General features: G+C 50.4%; 1 pseudogene; it reads right to left on the bottom strand.

The window, feature by feature from the left end:
- Positions 1 to 2,885: 2,885 nt before the first annotated feature.
- LOC115657899 lies at positions 2,886 to 18,884 on the bottom strand (annotated as a pseudogene).
- Between the last annotated feature and the right edge of the window lie 817 nt (positions 18,885 to 19,701).

Below are 19,701 nucleotides of genomic sequence, written 5' to 3' on the forward strand. Positions count from 1 at the left end.
GTGCTTTGATGTAGTGTCGCCGTAAAGCACTCAGTGTAGACATGGCCCAGGTTAGGCACAGTTACTTCCTTTCCCTGAGGCTGTCCCTTATCAATGAGCCTGTAAGCTCTTCAGAGGCCATCTCCATGGATCTATATTGCACCTTCCACAGAGGAGCCTGGTGATCGCAGCTGGGGAGTCTACACGCTGCTGTAATACAAGATGAACAGCAGTGAACATGTACCTCGGTTTCTGCTCTATTCTAGGTGGGCACCAAGCCAGCCTGAGACCAGGACTCTACTGGCAACTGTTGCCAGTCTAGCAGTGCCTAGCGGGGTGTGATTTTGTAAGGGGTATTTGATTTTTTATGCCAGCAAGAACCCTCGTGAAACTGCAGTTAGGGCAGCCTAATAGGACTTGGGTCAGCAGAGCTGGTTTTGTTTGGGGATCCAGTATAAGCTGTATGGTAAAAACACTTGTGAAAACCTTTTTCAGAGTTGTTGCTTCCCCAGATAGAGTTCCTCCTCATGTGTGACGCCGTGTAAAAGATAGGTGAGCCTGTTTACACTAATGTATCACCGCTGTTGCACAATTGTGATTAATGTTGTGTGAAGAATCATTGGAAAAGGCACGGTCGGCTAAGTAGAGTTATCCGCATGCATCACCATTGTATATGATGTTCTGAAACCTCGCCAGGTGTTTCTCTCTCACACCGGTTGTGTTCCTAGGTAACACCCTCCAGACAGATTTACACAAGGCTGGCCCCTTACTGCCAATCAGCTCTTCCAGGGACCCCTCCTGAGGTCCCTTCAGGCAGCACCTAGGCATTGAATGCCTCAGCAAGGCACATGTGATCCAGGACTCAGGCTAAAACCATGGAATTACAAAAACTCTAAAATCAACTGCAATGTATAATCACTTTGTGCATTTTTTTTTCATATTAATAAACCTTTAGTTGCTAAAGGATTGGCTACCAGCATGGTTTTTTGGGTAAAATCTGGAATACATTTTGAGCTTGGAACCGGAAGAACCTAATGTGTGACTTTTGGTTTTAATAATCATTCAGCACAGAAGCCTGGTTTGTCAGGGTGGCGGATGAGGGGCTAGAGGCCCAGACCATGCTGAGTGACAGTAAGTATGACTTACATTCTTTGTTTACAGCCGTATACATTTTTGTGCAGCCATATGAAAATACCTGTTCTTTGCTTGCACCCCCATTCACCACTTGATCCAGATTGTTCTCACTCAGTGACTTGTCCTCTTAGTTAGTTACTTACCACTCCCTCCGCTTGTGAGTCACCAGCAAACTTTAATCAGGAAAAGAGTGTGTTTCTTCCAGGTCATTCATAAAAATGTTAATGAGCAGAGGGCCAAGAACAAAGCCCTGCAGGACTCTACTGGAAACACACTCCATGACAACTCCCCCTTTAGAGTTACATTAAGGCCTGTCAGTTAACATGGCACATAGGTGAATTAAAAATTGGCTAGTTTTATATCACTCTAGAGAGTTTGTTTTTTAACATCAGAATGGCATGTGGTACTAACCCAAATCCTTACAGAAGTCTAAGTCTATTAGAAAACTATTACCTTGACCAAGCAAAGTTGCTGTCTCATTTGGAGAAGAGAAAAAAAATCCAATTAGTCTGAGGTATTTATTTTCCATAAACCCACGTATATTTGCATGAACATTAAAAAACATTAAAGCATGGTCATTGAATCCCATGTCAACCATTCTGTTATCTTAGAGGATTTAGAGACTTATTAGCCTGACAACATTACCTAGCTCATCCCATTTGAAAACTGGCACATTAGTTTTTCTTCAGTCTTCTCGAGCTGCTCCAGTGTTCCCAGACTTATTGAAAAGTCAACACTAGTCAGCCAGCCAGTTTCTCAGCCAGCTCCTTTAAAACTCTTGGATATATGTTAGTTGGACCTGTGGATTTTGAAAGTGTCTGACTTTAGTAGCTGTTCATTTTACATCCTCCACAGATACTAGTGGAAAGGAAAAAAGGTATCATCACCATGAGACAATATTTTTTCTCAAATGCAAAAACAAAAATATTGAACACTTCTACCTTCTCTTCATTACTATTGCTAATTCTACCATTTCCATCTAGTAATGGGCTAATATTTTCAGGATTCTTTTTATTCCTAATACTTAAAAAAACTCCTTGTCCTTAACTCTGCTGGTCATAGATTTCTCCCTGTGTGCCCATACTTTACTGTTGTATGACAAGACTGGCAGCTGTGGGGATAGCAACACAGAATTAGGGTTGGGAGAAGCTGGAAAACCCATGCCATCAGGAAGCATTTTACACAAATCACTATCATTTGTTCTCCAGCGCCCGCCCATCACCTTCTGGGTCTGGCAGTACTTGTTATGGCTGAGGGATGGCAGAGCCTTTTCCTCCTCAAGAACCTAGTGGAGGATTCAAACACTTGGAATCTCTACGTTCAGCGAAGGAGTCAGTTTGACACTCGTGTGTGTAACTTCAGGCTACACCACCAGCCCAGCACTTACAGCTCCGCCACAATCTGCGGTAGAAGTGAAAACTCTGCACCTGAAAGACAGGTCATTTGCAATCTTGTACTAAAAAAAACAGGCACGCAAAAGCTTAACTGTAGACATCCACATTTCAGAGTTCCCACCTCCAGGCTTAGCCAGAATTAGTTGAATGAGAGAGAAGTTTGCAGTTAAGAATTTATTCTCACAGTTCCAGTTCAAAGAGAACTGGCAAGCTGAGGACGTGACAGTCATCGGACACACAACCTTCTTCCATGCTGTAACAGTCAATGTGACATGCAGGGATATCCAGCAGCAAGACTGCAAGTAATTAAATGTAACCCCAGATACACCTAGCCCACAAGAGGAATAGCACTGCCAGGCTAATACCTAGAACAAGCGTTTAATAATCTTCTTCCTCTGCCTCATCCCCATCTGCAGAATCCAACCCAACTTCCTCATAGTCTCTCTCTAAAGCAGCCAGGTCCTCCCTGGCTTCGGAGAACTCCCCCTCCTCCATCCCCTCCCCCACATACCAATGCACAAAGGCCCGTTTCGCGTACATCAGGTCAAACTTGTGATCCAGACAGGCCCAGGCTTCTGCAATAGCCGTGGTGTTGCTCAGCATGCAGATGGCCCGCTGCACTTTAGCCAGGTCTCCCCCCGGCACCACAGTGGGAGGCTGGTAATTGATGCTCACCTTAAACCCAGTTGGGCACCAGTCCACAAACTGGATGGACCTCCTGGTTTTGATGGCTGCTATAGCTGCATTCACATCCTTGGGCACCACATCCCCCTGGTACAGCAGGCAGCAAGCCATGTATTTGCCTCGGCGAGGGTCACATTTTACCATCTGGTTGGAGAACTCAAAGCAAGCGTTGGTGATTTCAGGCACCGAGAGCTGCTCGTGGTAGGCTTTCTCTGCTGAAATTATGGGTGCATAGGTAGTGAGGGGGAAATGTATGCGGGGATAGGGCACCAAATTAGTTTGGAATTCAGTGAGATCCACATTCAAGGCACCATCGAACCTCAGGGAAGCAGTGATTGACGACACTATCTGGGCTATCAGCCTGTTCAGGTTGGTGTAGGAGGGACGCTCGATATTGAGGTTCCGGTTGCAGATGTCATAAATGGCCTCATTGTCCACCATGAAAGAACAGTCCGAGTGCTCCAGCGTGGTGTGGGTGGTCAGGATGGAATTGTAGGGTTCCACCACTGCAGTGGAGACCTGTGGGGCAGGGTACACAGAGATCTCCAGCTTGGACTTCTTCCCGAACTCCACGAGAGACGCTCCATCAAGAGTGACATGAATCCAGAGCCTGTGCCTCCTCCGAAGCTGTGGAAGACCAGGAACCCTTGAAGGCCACTGCACTGGTCAGCCTGCAGTAGAAGAAAGTGTTGGACTCCCATTCCCCTCTTAAGGGCTGGGATTTAAAGCATGAGGTGTATGAAACAATCATTGAGACAAGGCACAAGTGACATTTTTAGTCATCACTTACAGTTGCCGGTTGGAAAGGTGAAACATGCCATAGATTGCTGCCTCAGGCTGTGTGGGCACAAGTCACAGCCTACCCTGAGCAAAGTTCAGTCAACACAGCTAGTGAAACAGACCCTGGTTCTGCATTTTTTTTTTTAATAGGAGTTTCACCTTTAGAATAGGCAATATGCCAGCAGCTGAGCGGGAAGCATGGTGGGAGGGATACCTGTTCAATAGCTTGTCCCCAAGGGGCCAGTTGCTGGAGGACAGTTCATTTTGGCTGCTATTGTTACAGAATTCAGATGCCTCTGGTTAGATGCATTCAAAACCCACTGATGTCAAGGCAATCACTACCCCAAGCATTTTGGGGAAATGTTTTTATGAAGTTCCCATGCATGACAGGCCTATGCCTAGAAGACAAACTACTGAGGCACATTATTCCAGGAAACTCTCAGCTTCCCTGTTTTAAAGAGTTTCTAGATGTTGTGGTTGGCCGCAGCTTGGATGCATGAACCAAGTGTCACCAGTGCAATCAGGGTCGTGCAAGCATTTAGGCAACCTACGCGGTTGCCAAGGCGCTAGAATTTGGGGGGTGGCATTTTCTTCGGCAATAACCATGGTGGCCAGATCTTCAGCTGCCCCGGTCACCGCCGGCATTTAGGCAGAGGGAGCTGGGGCAGGGGAGTGCCGTCTGCAGCAAGTAAGGGAGGTGGGGGTGGCATGCAGGGGAACTCCCTGCCCCAGCTCACCAAGCTCAGGCTTGTGGCGGGAATCAGCTTAGGCGCTGCAAGCCTGGGAGGCAGGAGAAGTGAAGCAGCCACGGCGTGCTCGGGGAGGAGATGGGGCAGGGTTGAGCTGTGGTGGAAGGGGCCTCAGGGTGGAGGGGGGAGCTGCTGCAGGGGGGGTGCCTCAGGGCAGAGGGAGGAGCTGCCGGGGGGTCTCAGGGAGGGGGCACGGGGGGGAGAGCACAAGGTGGAAGTTTTGCCTAGGGCGCGAAACATCCTTGCACCGGCCCTGAGTGCGATGCTGCCTGCCTGAGTCCGAAACATGAACTTTAAGCAGCGCAAGGGGTTTATGCATCTCAACCAGATCCATTCCCTGGGAGGCCCAGCCACCCCCACCTAGAGCAATGAGGGCCCAGCCCACCCACTTCAACGGGAAGGCTGCCCTCATGGCCACATACTGGGGATCTCCCACAGATGAGGTGTGTTATGGGTTGGTTACACAGACACATACTGGGGGACCCCTACAGGGTGTGGTTGAGAGATACTGGACCCCACACTCCTGCTCCTAAGGGGTGGGTGGGAAGGGAGCCACTGCCTTTCTGTGATGGGAGTAGGGCACTTCCTAAAGGGAGTGGGTTCTCAGGGTGCAGAGGGAACCTCTCCCTTAGCTCCAGCAATGTAAGCTTAGAACTAGCTGCATGGAGACCCAGGGTTCAAACTCTGCAGCCAGCCCACATGGCAGAGCTGTGCCGTGCCGCACCAGCCATTTACAAAACTGATTTTCCTGCTTGCCATTTTGCGAATCCTGGCAGATACGTTATCAATGATTTCCTTCCCAATGGTGTAGTGACCTCTGGCGTAGTTATTGGCTGCATCCTCCTTCCCTGTGATGAGCTGCTCTGGGTGGAACAGCAAGTGGTAGGTCCCCGTGCGGATCTCATCTGTGGGGGAGCGAGACCGTATAGTGAGATCTGCAATCTACCATGATAAAAACGGAGCTGCTATCAGACAAGAGCATGAGAAGGTGCATAAACTGCCAGGGCAACTAAGCCACAGTGAGTTAAACCAAGGGTAGGTTAGGCCCACACAGTAGGTTTCATGAAACCCAAGTGTGATGTTGCACTCCATAATGTGTTATAGAAATATGATGTAACTGAAATATGCTTTAAGCAAAAGTTCTTTTGTAAGGTATCATTACAAATCTTATCCACGGAGTGTGTTCATCATATTTGTATGAAACTTGTATCTGAAACTAGGAAGATGCAGTATAACTGAGGTCCCATAGTAGTTATGCAGAATGTGGGCCATTAATGGTGGTTTAGAATCTTGACGGCTCCCATTGACTAGGGCAATTGGTTGTAAATGGTTTATTTACCTGCAAGCCTTCCTGTGTAACTGCAGATGAGCTGTAGAAGAATAGAGGGGGTCTCACAGGACACGTGAACATGTCACCTGATACTGGAATCCATCTTAAACCTGCTGCTTTTCCATTTAGAAGGAGGGGCGGGGACCCAGCTAGACAGATTCCCACCTTGTGCCAAAGCTATAAAAGGGGGTGGAAGAGAACAAAAGGAGATCCCCATCATGAGAAAGCCCCTGCTTTTCTCCTAAGATGCCTGCTGGAACTAGCAAGGACTGTACCAGATTAGGAAGGAGTCTAGCCTGTGAAAGTAGCTTATTGGGACATTGGAAAGTGAGATTTACCTGTGATCAGTTTCTTAATGTATTAGGTTTAGAGCTGTGTGTTTTATTTTGTTTGGTAACTTACTTTGTTCTGTTTGTTATTACTTGAAACCACTTAAATCCTATTTTTTATACTTAAACAAAAGTGACTTTATTGATGAAACCAGAATGAGTGATTAATACTGGGGGAGCAAACAGCTATGCATTTCTCTATCACTGTTATAGGGGATGGACAATTTACCAGTTTACTCTGTATAAGCTTTATACAGAGTAAAAAGGATTTATTAGGGGGTTGGATCCCCCTAGGAGCTGGGTGATGGAGATACGTGATCTGCAGAGCTGTTTTCACTTAAAGTCTGAAGCTTTGGGGGCATGGACCAGACTTGGGTTGGTGTTGCAGCAGGCTAGTGTGTCTGGCTCAACAAGTCTGGAGTCTCAAGTTGGCAGGAAAAAATGGGCTCTGAGGTAATCTCAGCATGTCAGGTAACAGTCCCAAGGGGGTCTCTGTGACCAAAGCTGTCACACGAAGATGTTTGGATGCTACAGCAATAAACTCACCAGGAAACCCTGAATGAGAGGGTTAAAACTACTTTAAGTGACTTCTGAGAATAATTCCCCTATCAGACACTGCAGCTTTGTGCTAGCTCATGGGAGCTGGGAATTGTCCATATTGAGGGACTTGCAGGAGGTTGCACCTTTCAGTTCCTGTTCTCTGAAGAGGTGTAGAAACAAGCACAGAGATAATCTAAGAAGTGACCCTGTGTCTCAGATCCATCCAGCATTCCCCTCCACCTACATCACTCCCTGCCCAATGCACATGCAAGAGGAGAATGCCATGCCTTTGGAGGCCATGAGAGAGGTTTGTGTTTTCACATGGGAAAGCCATGTGTCTTCAAGCCCAGAGACTGTCCTCATTTTCAGGGTCTGTTCCACAGTCTTCTCAGAAAGATTTCAGCGTGGCAGGTTCAAGCCAGTGACACTGTACCCAGACTAGATATGAACCTTGGGGAGGAGATCTAGGATAAGAACCAAAGCAGAGGATCCCTCTACCAGACTGGCCACCATGTGCTTCCTTCACCATCTGCATTCTCTCCTCCCCACTCCCACAGTGACCCTTGCACACAGGGAGGAGGGAGAGAAGTTGCTTGGGTGAGAAAGGCATCCTCTGCACTAGCCACTGCCACAACCTTCCTGTGCCTGCCTCCATGACCTCACCCAGGGAGGGTCATCCCAATGGGACACTTTGGTTTTCACCAATGACTAAAGCGCCATGTTTTAAACAGAGGAGCTTCAGTCCAGCAGCATCCTTTTAATATTGAACATCCACTATTTGAATGAAGACCTATCAGTTACACCCTCTCTAGAAGTTTGGGGAGCAGGGATGGATTAATACAGGGGCTTTAGGAGCTGCAGCCCAGGGCCTCAGGTAAGGGGATCCCCACAAAAATAAATCCATAACTACATACAATTCAGCGGTCACCATGATCGAAGGGTCAATCCTGGAGTGTCTGCCAGTCGATCATGATCTCCAGATTGCTAAGTGTCCAGCAAGGCTCGGCAGGCTTCCTGCACGCTGTGGCCCCATGCTGCTCCTAGAAACAACTGGCTGCTGGCACATCTCTGCAGCCCCTAGCATGGGGGCGGGGGGGAGAAGGGGAGGCTCAGGTCCACACACTGCCCAGGCCCCCGGCACCATCACTGCAGTCAGCATATGGAGACATGCTGTCCTCCTCCCCTGAGGGGCACGCAGAGACCTGCCAGCAGCTGGCCACTTCTGGGAGCAGCGTAGGGCTATGGCAGGCAGGCAGCCTGCCTGAGCCCTGCTGCACCATTGGCCAAGAGCTGCCTGTAGTAAGTGCCTCCTGCCTGGAGCCTACACTTTGTACCCCCCTCCTGCACCAACCCCCTGCTGCAGGTCAGAATCCCTCCTGCAACCAAACTCTCTCCCAGAAAGAAACTAATACAACAGCTGGTCTAAGGTAAGAAGTCGGCTATTTTGAATTAAAACACGTAGACTAGAGTTAAGACTGAAATGTAACCACAGAATGGCTTAACATTAATTAAAAGGCAAGTTTAGTATAAAGTTAATAGCCTCAATGCCATAATTGTGATCATTGTGTTTTAAATTAGGAAAGACTTGTATACAGGGGCCTCACCAAATCCAATAGCCCTTGGCCCACAGAAGAGTTAATCCGGCCCTGCTTGTGAGGCTGGTGGAGCTAGCTCATTGCCTGATTGGACCCCAGCCATCTGGAGGCCAGTCTCCCAACCCTGCAGGTGTTTGCAGTTTGTGATGGAAAGGATGACAAGATTGACAGTCACTGTACACAGGGCCGGCTTTAGGCCCATTCCCTGGAATTGGGCCCCGCACCTTAAATGCTTTTTAATTTTTAAATTTTTTGTACTCACCTCAGCAGCAGTCCAGGTCTTCAGTGACATTTCAGCAGCGGAGGGGGTCCTTCAGTGCTGCAAAGTGAGCAAAGGACCCCCTGCCACTGAAGTGCCGAAGACCCAGACTGCCACTGGGTATTCAAATTGGGCCCCGCAGTTCTTAAAGCCGGCCTTGACTGCACATCAAGGAGATTCATCCATGTCAGTATCTTACCAATGACTGTTGGCTCCAGGTCTATGAACACCGCTCTGGGAACATGCTTCCCTGCTGCAGTCTCACAGAAGAAAGTCTCAAAAGAGGAATCCACTTGTTCACTTGCCTTTGGGGCAGGAATGGTCCCATCTGGTAGGATTCCATGTTCTAGGCAATAGCGTTCCCAGCAGGCATTGCCCATCTGGACTCCAGCCTGGTCCACATGGATAGAAAGGCATTCCCTCTGGAAACACACAGTCAGAACTGCATTGAAAGACACAGGCTGTATGTGCCATGCACACAGATAACTGACCTAGACCACCTCAACCCTGCATCAGTGGGATCAACCTCGGCATTGCATCCTACCTTGCAGGATCAGGATTCATTTTCAGTAGGAAGGATAAAATTCCCCATAATTTTCCTTTTTTCTAGAGAGAGACTCTAGACATCACTGTGACAGTGCAGAACTCACCCCTGCAGCACCTCCTGCTGGTTATCTCAGGGAATTAGCTCTTTCCAACACAGAGCACCCTCTGCGGGCCGATGTCCCACTGCTGCTGCCCCTGCCCCCCCATGATCCAGGGCCCCTTGTCTTTGGGGGGCTTCCCCTTAGCAATACCCCTGCAGTTTCAGGGTCTCCCCACCTAGGGGAACCCCCAACCCTCTCTCCCCACCTTGCCTCAGTCATTGGCTACTACCCGTCACCATCTAGCCCCCGCTCACTGGGCTGACTGCAGTGTAAAAGCCACTCATCATAGGCAAAGGGGTGGGGGGCGTTGGACCAGCTGCCTTCCTCTGCCTCCAAGTACCTCTATGGGCCTTGGACCAGGCCCTGCAGCCCGGGGAGTTGCCAGCCTGGATCTTTCTTGCTCCTCCGGCTTCCCCCAGCCCTGCTTCACCCCCAGTCCCCTTTCTGCAGGCAGCCAGGCGCTGCTCTCTCCCAGCCTGGAGAGAGCCTTTTTGAGCTCCTGGCTCTCAGCCTTTTTAATACAGGCCAGCTGTTGTCTGATTCAGGTGTGGCCACAGCTGTGGCTGTTTCCCCAATCAGCCTAGGCTTGCTGCTTTCCTAGCAGCAGCCCTCTGAGGGCTGATTTCAAGCCCTTCAGGGCAGGAGTGGGTGACCACCCCATTACAGTCACCCTCCCCTCACCTCCTTTTGTATGCACTCCCTATCAGTGGCCCCACGAAGTCCCGGGACCTCCTGGTCAACCTCCTCCTCGCCCTGGCGAAAAAGGCCATCCACGCGACCAGGGAAGGGAGGTTGGCCGACGGAGACTCCGGTGACTGTGGGGCTTGCTTCCGCTCCATGGTCCGATCACGCATCCGGGCGCAGTTCCTCTGGGCGGCGTCCACTGGCTCCCTTGACGCCTTCGAGGAGCAGTGGGCGCTGTCCGGGGTTCTCTGCTCGGTGTCCCCGTTAGGTTCCCTCCTTCTGACCCTTTGACCTCACTCCTGTCCCTGTTCTTTTATTAGTTGTCCCCCGCACTCAGTGGGTTCTGTGGCCCTGTGGTTCCTCCCCTTAGGCTGGGGGAGGATCCTTTAGCAGTGGGCGGGCTTTGCCCGCCCACTTCCCAGACACCCAATAGGTACAGTCACCCTCCCCTCACCTCCTTTTGTATGCACTCCCTATCCGTGGCCCCACGAAGTCCCGGGACCTCCTGGTCAACCTCCTCCTCGCCCTGGCGAAAAAGGCCATCCACACGACCAGGGAGGGGAGGTTGGCCGATGGAGACTCCGGTGACTGTGGGGCTTGCTTCCGCTCCATGGTCCGATCACGCATCCAGGCGGAGTTCCTCTGGGCGGCGTCCACTGGCTCCCTTGACGCCTTCGAGGAGCAGTGGGTGCTGTCCGGGGTTCTCTGCTCGGTGTCCCCGTTAGGTTCCCTCCTTCTGACCCTTTGACTTCACTCCTGTCCCTGTTCTTTTATTAGTTGTCCCCCGAAATCAGTGGGTTCTGTGGTCCTGTGGGTCCTCCCCTTAGGCTGGGGGGGATCCTTTAGCAGTGGGCGGGCTTCACCCACCCACTTCCCAGACACCCAATAGGTACAGTCACCCTGAAGTCTTTAGCTAGAAGTCTATTCTCCTCTGACCCCTCCATGACTGGTTTGTTATTGTAGGGTGCCCAGGAGTGTTCTGCCCCCCAGTTTCCCTCCTCACTTTCTTCACTTGCCCCCTCTGGGGCAGGGGAAGTGAAGAAACTCTTTGAAAACAAAGCTACTTAGGGAACTGTATGGAGAAGTTAAGCCAGCTTGAGACTCAATGACCATTTCCACCACTTTGGACTGAGTCCAAGAGAAGCAGTGTGTTCCGGTATTTGACATTGGCATGTCCACAATGGAGCTGTAGGGAATGAACAGGACTCCTCAGACAGCCAGGTAAGTAGCTGATCCAGAGGCAGGACCTGGTTAGATGAACACAGTAACATTCTGAGTCCATGGGACTCCCTGGTGGCATCTCTAATGCTGCAGAAGCCGTGGCAGCTGATTTGAATCAGGCTCAAGGGCTAACTGGATCACACAGCAGGTGTCTTAATACACCTGGTAAGACCAGGGAAGCTTTGTCAGGGGCACCAACGTGCCAGGGAAGAACCTTATTCTAGGAAAGTGTAATAGATTGAAGGAACCACACCCACCCCAAACATTCTGCATTTATACTTCACTAGAACACAACCTTTAGTGTATGTAGATGGCCAGCTACTAGAGAGGAAAAGACTAATCCTATCCCCTTACCTCCCCAGTCAACAGAATTTCTCCTTTAGCTTCAGTGGTAGGAGGCTGTGCTTTTGGGATCGTCAAGCCTCAAGGTCAAATTAAGAGTCCGTACAGCCAAATACAGCCAGAGAAGTTTCATATTCTTATCCCGAAGTTCTCACTGAGGCAAGAGGTCAAAGGGGAAAAAGCAAGCCAGGCAACTGAAAGCCCCTAGACTTTAATGGATTATACCCTCATAAGCAGCATTTGAGCAGGTCTGAAAGGGAAACTAGATATCAGAGGTAGAGCTATACTTACAAGGAACACTCCCTGCTTTTATAAGCTATAAGCCCTTCCAAAAACAAAAAGCACCCCCTAAAACCCACCACTTGCATTAAATCCCAAGAGAAAGTAGTAAGGCACACATAGCCAGAGACTTTACAATCTCCAGCCTGTTCACAAGCTGACCCTCAAAACCTCCATCATAGAAACCTACCATGGCACTTTCTTGGATGCAGTTTCTGATGGCCCTCTTGCTGTAGCTTACTGGAACTTTATAGCCTGCTTGCAAGGGGCTCCACCTGAAGAGGGGGAAGCTGCTTGCAAGTTTAAAGCCGCAGAGCCCCTTCTTGGGGGGTGTCCGAGACATTAAAACCTCTATTTGTATTCACCTAGTCCGTTCTCCTAGGTGTTGTCTTCAAAGACAAATTGGATGCTCTTGGGATGACGGATACTCCGGTGACAGCAACTAGCCTAGGCCTTGAGAGATGCCTGTTCCAGCACAGGCTTCCTGTGAGACTTTGGGCAAGTCACTTGGGGCCCCAGATCCGCCAAGGGATTTAGGTGCCTCGTTGATTTTAATAGTCATTAGGTGCCTAAATCTCTTTGGGGATCAGGGCCCCCGTGTCTCTTGGCTCTCTGTACAATTGGGATGATAGCTCTTCCCTCTCACACTGGGGGGCTGTGAGAATAAATACACTAAGGGTTGGGAGGTGCTCCAATACTACAGTATTGATCCTGCGACTGCTACCAGCAAATATCCCCAGCAGCCCGCAGTGGGACACTAGATGAGCAGGGCTGTGAGTTACTGCAGAGAATTCTTTCCCCAGTATCTGGCTGGAGGCTTGCCCACATGCTCAGGGTCTAACTGATCACCATATTTGGGATCAGGAAGGAATTTTCCCTGAGGTCAGACTAGCAAAGACCCTGAGGGCGGAAGGGGGGAGGTTTCACCCTCCTCTGCAGCCTGGAGTCACTTTCAGCTGGAGTAAATGGTGGATTCTCTGTAACTTGAAGCCTTGAATCCATGATTTGACGACATCAGTAACTCAGCCAGAGGTGAGGGATCTGTTACAGGAGTGGGTGGGTGAGTTTCTGTGGCCTGCGATGTGCAGGAGGTCAGACTAGATAATCATGATGGTCCTTTCTGGCATTACAGTCTATGAGTACAGTAACAGGGACTATGTACCTGAGTAGATGGTCTCAGTCCATAGTGGGCGTTTGGCCACATCGCCACCCCTTGGCATGCTGTGCTTTTAGCCGGTAGTCCCTGCTCAGGCAGAGAGGATAGGCTGCAGCATTGAGGTGAGGTTGAGCTGGGCACTGCTGCTTTGTGAAGGATCCTGCAGTGCTTTGCAGATGTTGCCAACCGAGTGATGGGCGATGGCCCCGAGCTCGCAAGGAGCCCGGCAGAGATTGTTTCTGGATCAGAGTCATCACTCAACCCACCACGGAGGGGCAGTCACCTTGGAGGTGACATGGTGGGCCTGTTTATTGGTCCAAGGGTAACCCACCCCAGCAACTGTGTTTTGCATCACCCTCCAGTGGCTGGTTCACTAGAGCAGTGGTTCTCAAACTGTGGGTCGGGGCCTCAATGTGAGTTGGGAGCCAGTTTTAATGGGATTGCCAGGGCTGGCTTAGACGTGCTTCGGGTGGCAGGGTTCAGGTTATAGGCCCCCTGCCTGGGGCTGAAGCCCTTGGGGCTCGGCTTTGGCTCCCTGGCCTGGGGTGGTGGGACTTTGGCTTGGGCGGGCTCAGGCTTCAGTCTCCCCTCCTGGGGTCCTGTTGTAATTTTTGTTGTCAGAAGGGGGTTGTGGTGCAATGAAGTTTGAGAACTCCTGCACTAGAGGATAACAATCTGCTTCTGCTATTGGTTAGTAGAGTTACTCCTTTATCTCCTGGTGGGAGGTCTATGCTATAGTACTGAAGTACAGACTGCTGGGGGGGGTGTTACCTAGCCTCACTTTTGAAACCCTTAGATGCCCTATAACCATGGGGTTAAATCTCAGTAGCACTGATTTAGCCCTCGGAGGGTAAATATATTGGCTATGAAAGGAAACAGGATGACCTAGAGGCCCAGGCACTGGGCTGGAAATCTGGAAACGTGCATTCAATTCCTGGCTCTGCCAATGCTCTGCTGGGTGAGCGTGGACAAATCACTTCCCACCCCATGCCTCAGTTTTACCACCTTGCAGATGAGGATATAATAATTGTTCTTTGTAAGGTAACTGACAGAAACAATCAAAGAACCAGACAGAGACCATACAGACAAAAAATAGAGAAGCGGGGACCAAACACACCCCTGTATTCATGCCCTACCCCCGTGGTAATGATCTTTGTACAAAATGTGCCTTGTGTGGTATAATTTGAAAATTAATAACTCACTGGTCAATAATCTCATGATGAAATGTGTGTAGCAACCTTAGATGTAAAGTTATGAACAGAAGCTGAAATCATGACTGAAATGTGTTTACCAGACAAGTCAGGGGATAGGGTGAACCTGTTTCTCAAAGACAAAGGATAAGCTGACCTTTCTAGCCAGGTGCCTTCAGAGATGGCTGACAATCGCTGGCCAAGAGGCCATTCTTCAGCAAAGAAGGGGAGCAGGAATAGATTGATCTGCATTTGAGCAAACAACAACATGGAACCTCTATCACTGTGAGACTCCATGTCTCCATTCTCACAGCTGGAAGGAGCTTTATCCAAGGGTAGCCCTCAGGGAAAGGCATTTCAAAGGGTAACTGGACCATAAAAGGGAGGCAAAACAGCCCATGGGGGCGGAAGGCAGCACGGCCCACTGGTTAGAGTGCTGCCATGAACCAAAAATATGGCCCAGCAGCCCTCACTTCACTTCTGACCCATTTGAAGAAGACATATCCACATTTGTAGGACAGTTTAGGTTGCCGTGATGAAAAGCAGTAGGCTATTTCGGAGCTTGATTATCTGCAGTGCCAAACGGCTGCTTTCCAAGTTGTGGTCAACAGAACCCATGTTGTGTGATGCTAGATTGACTGTGTGAGAGTTAAATTTGCCAGAGCTCTAGACTTAGCATGATCTAAAATGGCTTTTCCATTGAGAACAGCAGTACCTTGTTAGTTTAGATTTAGGAGTTGTTCAAAAGAGCCTTTGGCAGGTTGTCATGTCAGATTTCAACTGTTCCCTACAAAGCCAGACAGGAACAGTTGAAGTACAAGATGCCAGGCTCGCTCGAATCAAAGCTTCAATTCAAGGAACAAACAGGTTAGCATTTGCAGCTCAGAAATCCGTCAGTCTGATAGGGCAACGCCTGTAAAGAGTTAATTGTTTCTGTTTTTTAAAAAACTGTTCCCATTCGCAGAGAAGGAATAGATTTAAAAACCTAAGTGAGATTTTAAACACAGCTCAGGATATAGCTAGCTACCTTCACAGGACAAGAGTGTAAGACAAAGGAATAATACAGCCCCTTCCTTAGTCACTCTGTGCCAGACGGGAAGTCGCACAACACTTTCATTGAAGAGGAAAAATTTCCCTTTAACTGGTGCTTTCTATCCAGTTACAACATTAGAGCAGGAAAAAAGAGACTAAGACAGAACACACCAGCAAATGCACCATGGTGACAGTCCAACTCGACTGTGCACCAAACGAAACCTATTGCCAACCCCTGGTCAATTTATAGCTGGAAGAGAGAGAGAGTGTGTGTGTGTGTCTGTGTGTGTGAAAGAGGCTGAAGTTGTTTCTTTATTTCCTCCCTCCAATCAGGACAGCGTGTGACCTCATACGGTTTCCAGGCTCACTTGTTGGGTTTATGCCAATGACTTGATCCACTCTTGGGCCCGACCTACCCAAACTTTGTCCACAGTTTGTCCAAAGTTTACCACAGTGTGTCAAGCTAAACACATCCACAAATCTTTGCGAGGCTGGGGCCATAACTTGTGGGCCTTTCTACTCACTGGCTCTTGGGGACTTTTTTCCTTCGTCTTCCTTGATGGATTCTGGTTCAAGGATAGTGTTTGACGCAAGACACTGATGCATCAGCATTGAAACAAACTCGCCATTCGATTTGCTAAAAGGAATTCCATCCACATCTTTTGCTCTACTTTCAGTCTTATGGCATCATGGATGAGCACAGGCCATTATTCAGTGGTTTGGAACTTACCTCCCATAAGCTGCTATTCTGACAGTGACTCCATGTAGACAGACACCGGGGGGCTCCATTCTCTCCAACAAGGCTCCATGCAAGTCGACCTCAGAGCCTACCCAGAACTCCACTGACGTCACTTGCAGGATTGGGACCAAAGGGACCACCCCACTGCCTGTGTGTTACTGCTGCACTTGCCAGCAATGGAGGGACCTGGAGACCCCTGGGGATAAAAGGGGGGGGTGTTGGTGGAGAGCTTTCCTCTGGGGGCCCTGTCACAACCCATGGCCCACTCCCTCAGGGGGTCCCCTGGGGAGGCTGATCAGCACTGTATGTTGCTAACCCCGTTGCAAGCATCGCAAGGCATTTTGGGAAGGGTTAAAGGTGTGAGTGTGGAACAAAAGGTTTCTTTACAGGCGATGAAAAGCCGGAGGGGGGAGGAAAGGAGAAAAGAACGGTTAACTTGATGTTCCAGCTACACACAAAGATAAAGAGCTAACTCCAGCCCAAGGCCATTGCACACACTCTGCTACCTGCCAAGAAAGACGGGGGAGAGAGTCCCGCCTACACACACACCTTGAGAAAGGAGAGTGGCTGAATAAATTGCAGGGGCTGCAAAAAGGAGTGAGACAACAAAGTCAATGAGGGAAAAATAACCGTCTCACAGCCGCCAGTGTGTTTTGGGGAAAGCTGAGAAGGCCACAGAAATACAGTTTGGACTGGTACAAAGAGCACCAGGAACAGAGGGCCCTGAATGAAAACACCTCCACAAAAACCCAGGACTTAAAAATCCTCTTGAGAGCCAAAGCAAGTCAGAGATCACAGCGGACCCTGGAAGACCCATGCACAGGACAAGAACTCCCGTCCACCCCTCCCTCTCTTCTTCTTACGTTACACCCAGGCTTGGCCAGCCTTGGGTAGTGCATGTGAGAGTATGAAAGTGGGTTAAGGCTTGGGTACTAACACTTTCTTGCTTCCTTTGAGTGACGTGGATGATGTCCCAACACTCACCGCTGTTATTTTATTAATAAAGCTTTAAAACTTAGACACTTGGTGCGCTCCGTCATCTCCTCCCTTCACGATCCTGCAGCGTCAGCCTGATCACCTGATGCCTCAGGCAGATTGTTAATAGAAATCGGCCACAGCCCTTGGCTTAAGAATTCACTGCCCACTGGGATATGGGATACTCTGACGTGGGGCTCCCTCAGCATCTCCTCTAAATGCTGTTGCCCTGTGGATAACTAACAAAAGATTCATTTGGGGGAGGGGGAAACACGAGTGGGAATGGCTGTATAGCCCAGGGGTTACAGCTCTCATCCAGGCAGTGAGAGATGCAGGGATCCAGGCCCCCTGCTCCAACAACTCTTTAATTATTGTTCCACAGTGGAATAGCCTCAACAGGAGAGGTTGAGGGGCCCCAGGACAGAATACCCCGTAGCCCAGTGCTCAGAGCTCTCCCACATCCCAGCTGAGTACCCAAACCACTGGGCTGAAAGTGGTAAGGGAGCTCCGCCATTGCTCCTTCCTCCAGCCTCTTGCAAAAGCAGCAGAGGGGCCTAACTCCAAAAAGGACTCCCGGCTGTGAATCCCTAGTCGAGATAGGCACCTCCCTGCAGCCAGATTTAGGTGTCTAGCTCTGTGAGGAGTGAGGGGATTAGCACCCCTCCACACACACACTGGTCAGCATCTCTTGTTGGCTGGCTTAGGTGGCTTCCTGCCTAGCATGCTGCATTCCACCTCTTCCTTGAGGCTCCATGTCATCCCCAGGCCCAACTCCCTTTTTTGCCTCTTCCCTGAATGCCCACACCCATGCTCCACATCTTCCCCCAATTCCCCACCCCCAGCACTTGTCCTCTGCCCCCTCCCCCTTTCATTCACTCTACTATGCCATACAGGGCTGGATTAACTCTCCTGTGGATCCAGGGCTATTACACTTTGTGGGGCTCCTGTATACAAGTCTTTTTCCTGGGAGGGAGTTTGGTGCAGGAGGGGGCTGGGGCAGGGGATTGGGGTGCAGGAGGGGGTGAGGGCTGTGGGTCTGGGAGGGAGTTTGAGTGCAGGAGGAGGATTCTTACCTGGGGAAAGGGGTTGAGGTGCCGGAGGGAGGTGCAGGGTCTGGGAGGGAGTTTGGGTGCAGGAGGGGGATTCTTACCTGGGGAAAGGGGTTGAGGTGCAGGAGGGAGGTGCAGGATCTGGGAGGGAGTTTGGGTGCAGGAGGGGGATTCTTACCTGGGGCAGGGGGTTAGGATGCGGGCTGGGGTGCAGGGTGCAAGCTCCAGCCGGGAGGTGCTTACCATGGGTGGCTCCCAGCCAGCAGCACAGCAGGGCTCAGGCAGGCTGCCTGCCTTCCATAGCCCCATGCTGCTCTGGAAGCAGCTGGCTCCTAGCACGTGTCTGTGGCCCCTGAGGGGAGGGGGACAGCATGTCTCCATGCACTGCCCATGCCCACAGGCACAGCCACTGTGAGGACGGTGCTGGGGGTAGGGGCAGCACACAGGGCTGCTTCCCCCTCCCTTGCCAGGGGCTGCAGAGACGTGCTAGCAGCCACCCACTTATAGGAGCAGCTTGGGGCCATGGCATGCAGGCAGCCTGCCTGAGCCCTGTTGTGCTGCGGGACTTTTAGCGGCCCGCAGTTAGAGATCACTGCCTGTGATTTATTTTTGTGGGGCTCCCATGAGCCGGGGCCCTGGGCTGCAGCCCCTAAAGCCCCTGCCTTAATCCAGCCCTGTGTGTCAAGGAACCTACCTGCAGGTAGGAGGCAGCCTCGGCTGAGCAGGGGCTGGCGCGGGTTCATGACCCGACACCTCTGCCCATCCCGTGGTAACTGGACTTTTGGTTCGGGTGCCATTTAGGGTTGCCAGGTCACCGATAACCAGGCACCTGGCAACCGTATATGGCACCCGGACACAGAAACCAAAACCTGGACTGTCCAGGTAAAACCCTAAGCCTTAGCCTCACTGTGCCTCAGTTCCCCATCTGTACAATGGGGCTAATAACACTGCCCCATCTCCCAGGGGTGTGTGGGAGGATAAACACATTAAGGAGTGTGAGGCATTCAGACACTATGATAATGGGAGCCCTAGGAGTACCTCAGACAGACACATTGATAGCTAGAAAACACAACGGGGCTGGAGGGGGGGGAGGGGTAGCAGGAGTTACTGCAGTGAAAATAACGGTAATAATGACAGCAGCTTGTTGGACAATTTTAGGTGAAGTGACTCCTTGTTATTATGGTTGAAGACTGGGTTTGAAATCCTATCCTGCCACGCCAGCAGCTGTACAGCTGTCTTTGGGCTTTCTCTGTAGCATCCCTACCAAGCCACATGCTGTTAGCAATGGGTTGGAAAATGAGCTCTGTCCTTTTAAGACACACCCCTCCCCTCTGCCCTGCTGTGATTGTTTGCAGAGGGGGCTATAAGTGAGCGGGGCGTGGGCTAGGCTGATTGCAAGCTGTTTTGTGTGGAGCTGGGAGAGTTAGGTTACCAGCATGGTGAGTCTGGAACATGGGGGTTTGCAAGTGTTGGATGATAAACTGTGCTGGAGTGGAAGTGAATGAATCCAAATAGAGCTTTTCCTTTGGTTGCTCTTATTGGTGAAACCTGGGGTGGGTTTTCTGGGGACCTACAACTTTTGTCCAGAGAACTCTGTTCCTATTCTAGTAGCTA

This window comes from Gopherus evgoodei, chromosome 1, assembly GCF_007399415.2.
Source record: "Gopherus evgoodei ecotype Sinaloan lineage chromosome 1, rGopEvg1_v1.p, whole genome shotgun sequence".
NCBI classification, from domain to species: domain Eukaryota; kingdom Metazoa; phylum Chordata; order Testudines; family Testudinidae; genus Gopherus; species Gopherus evgoodei.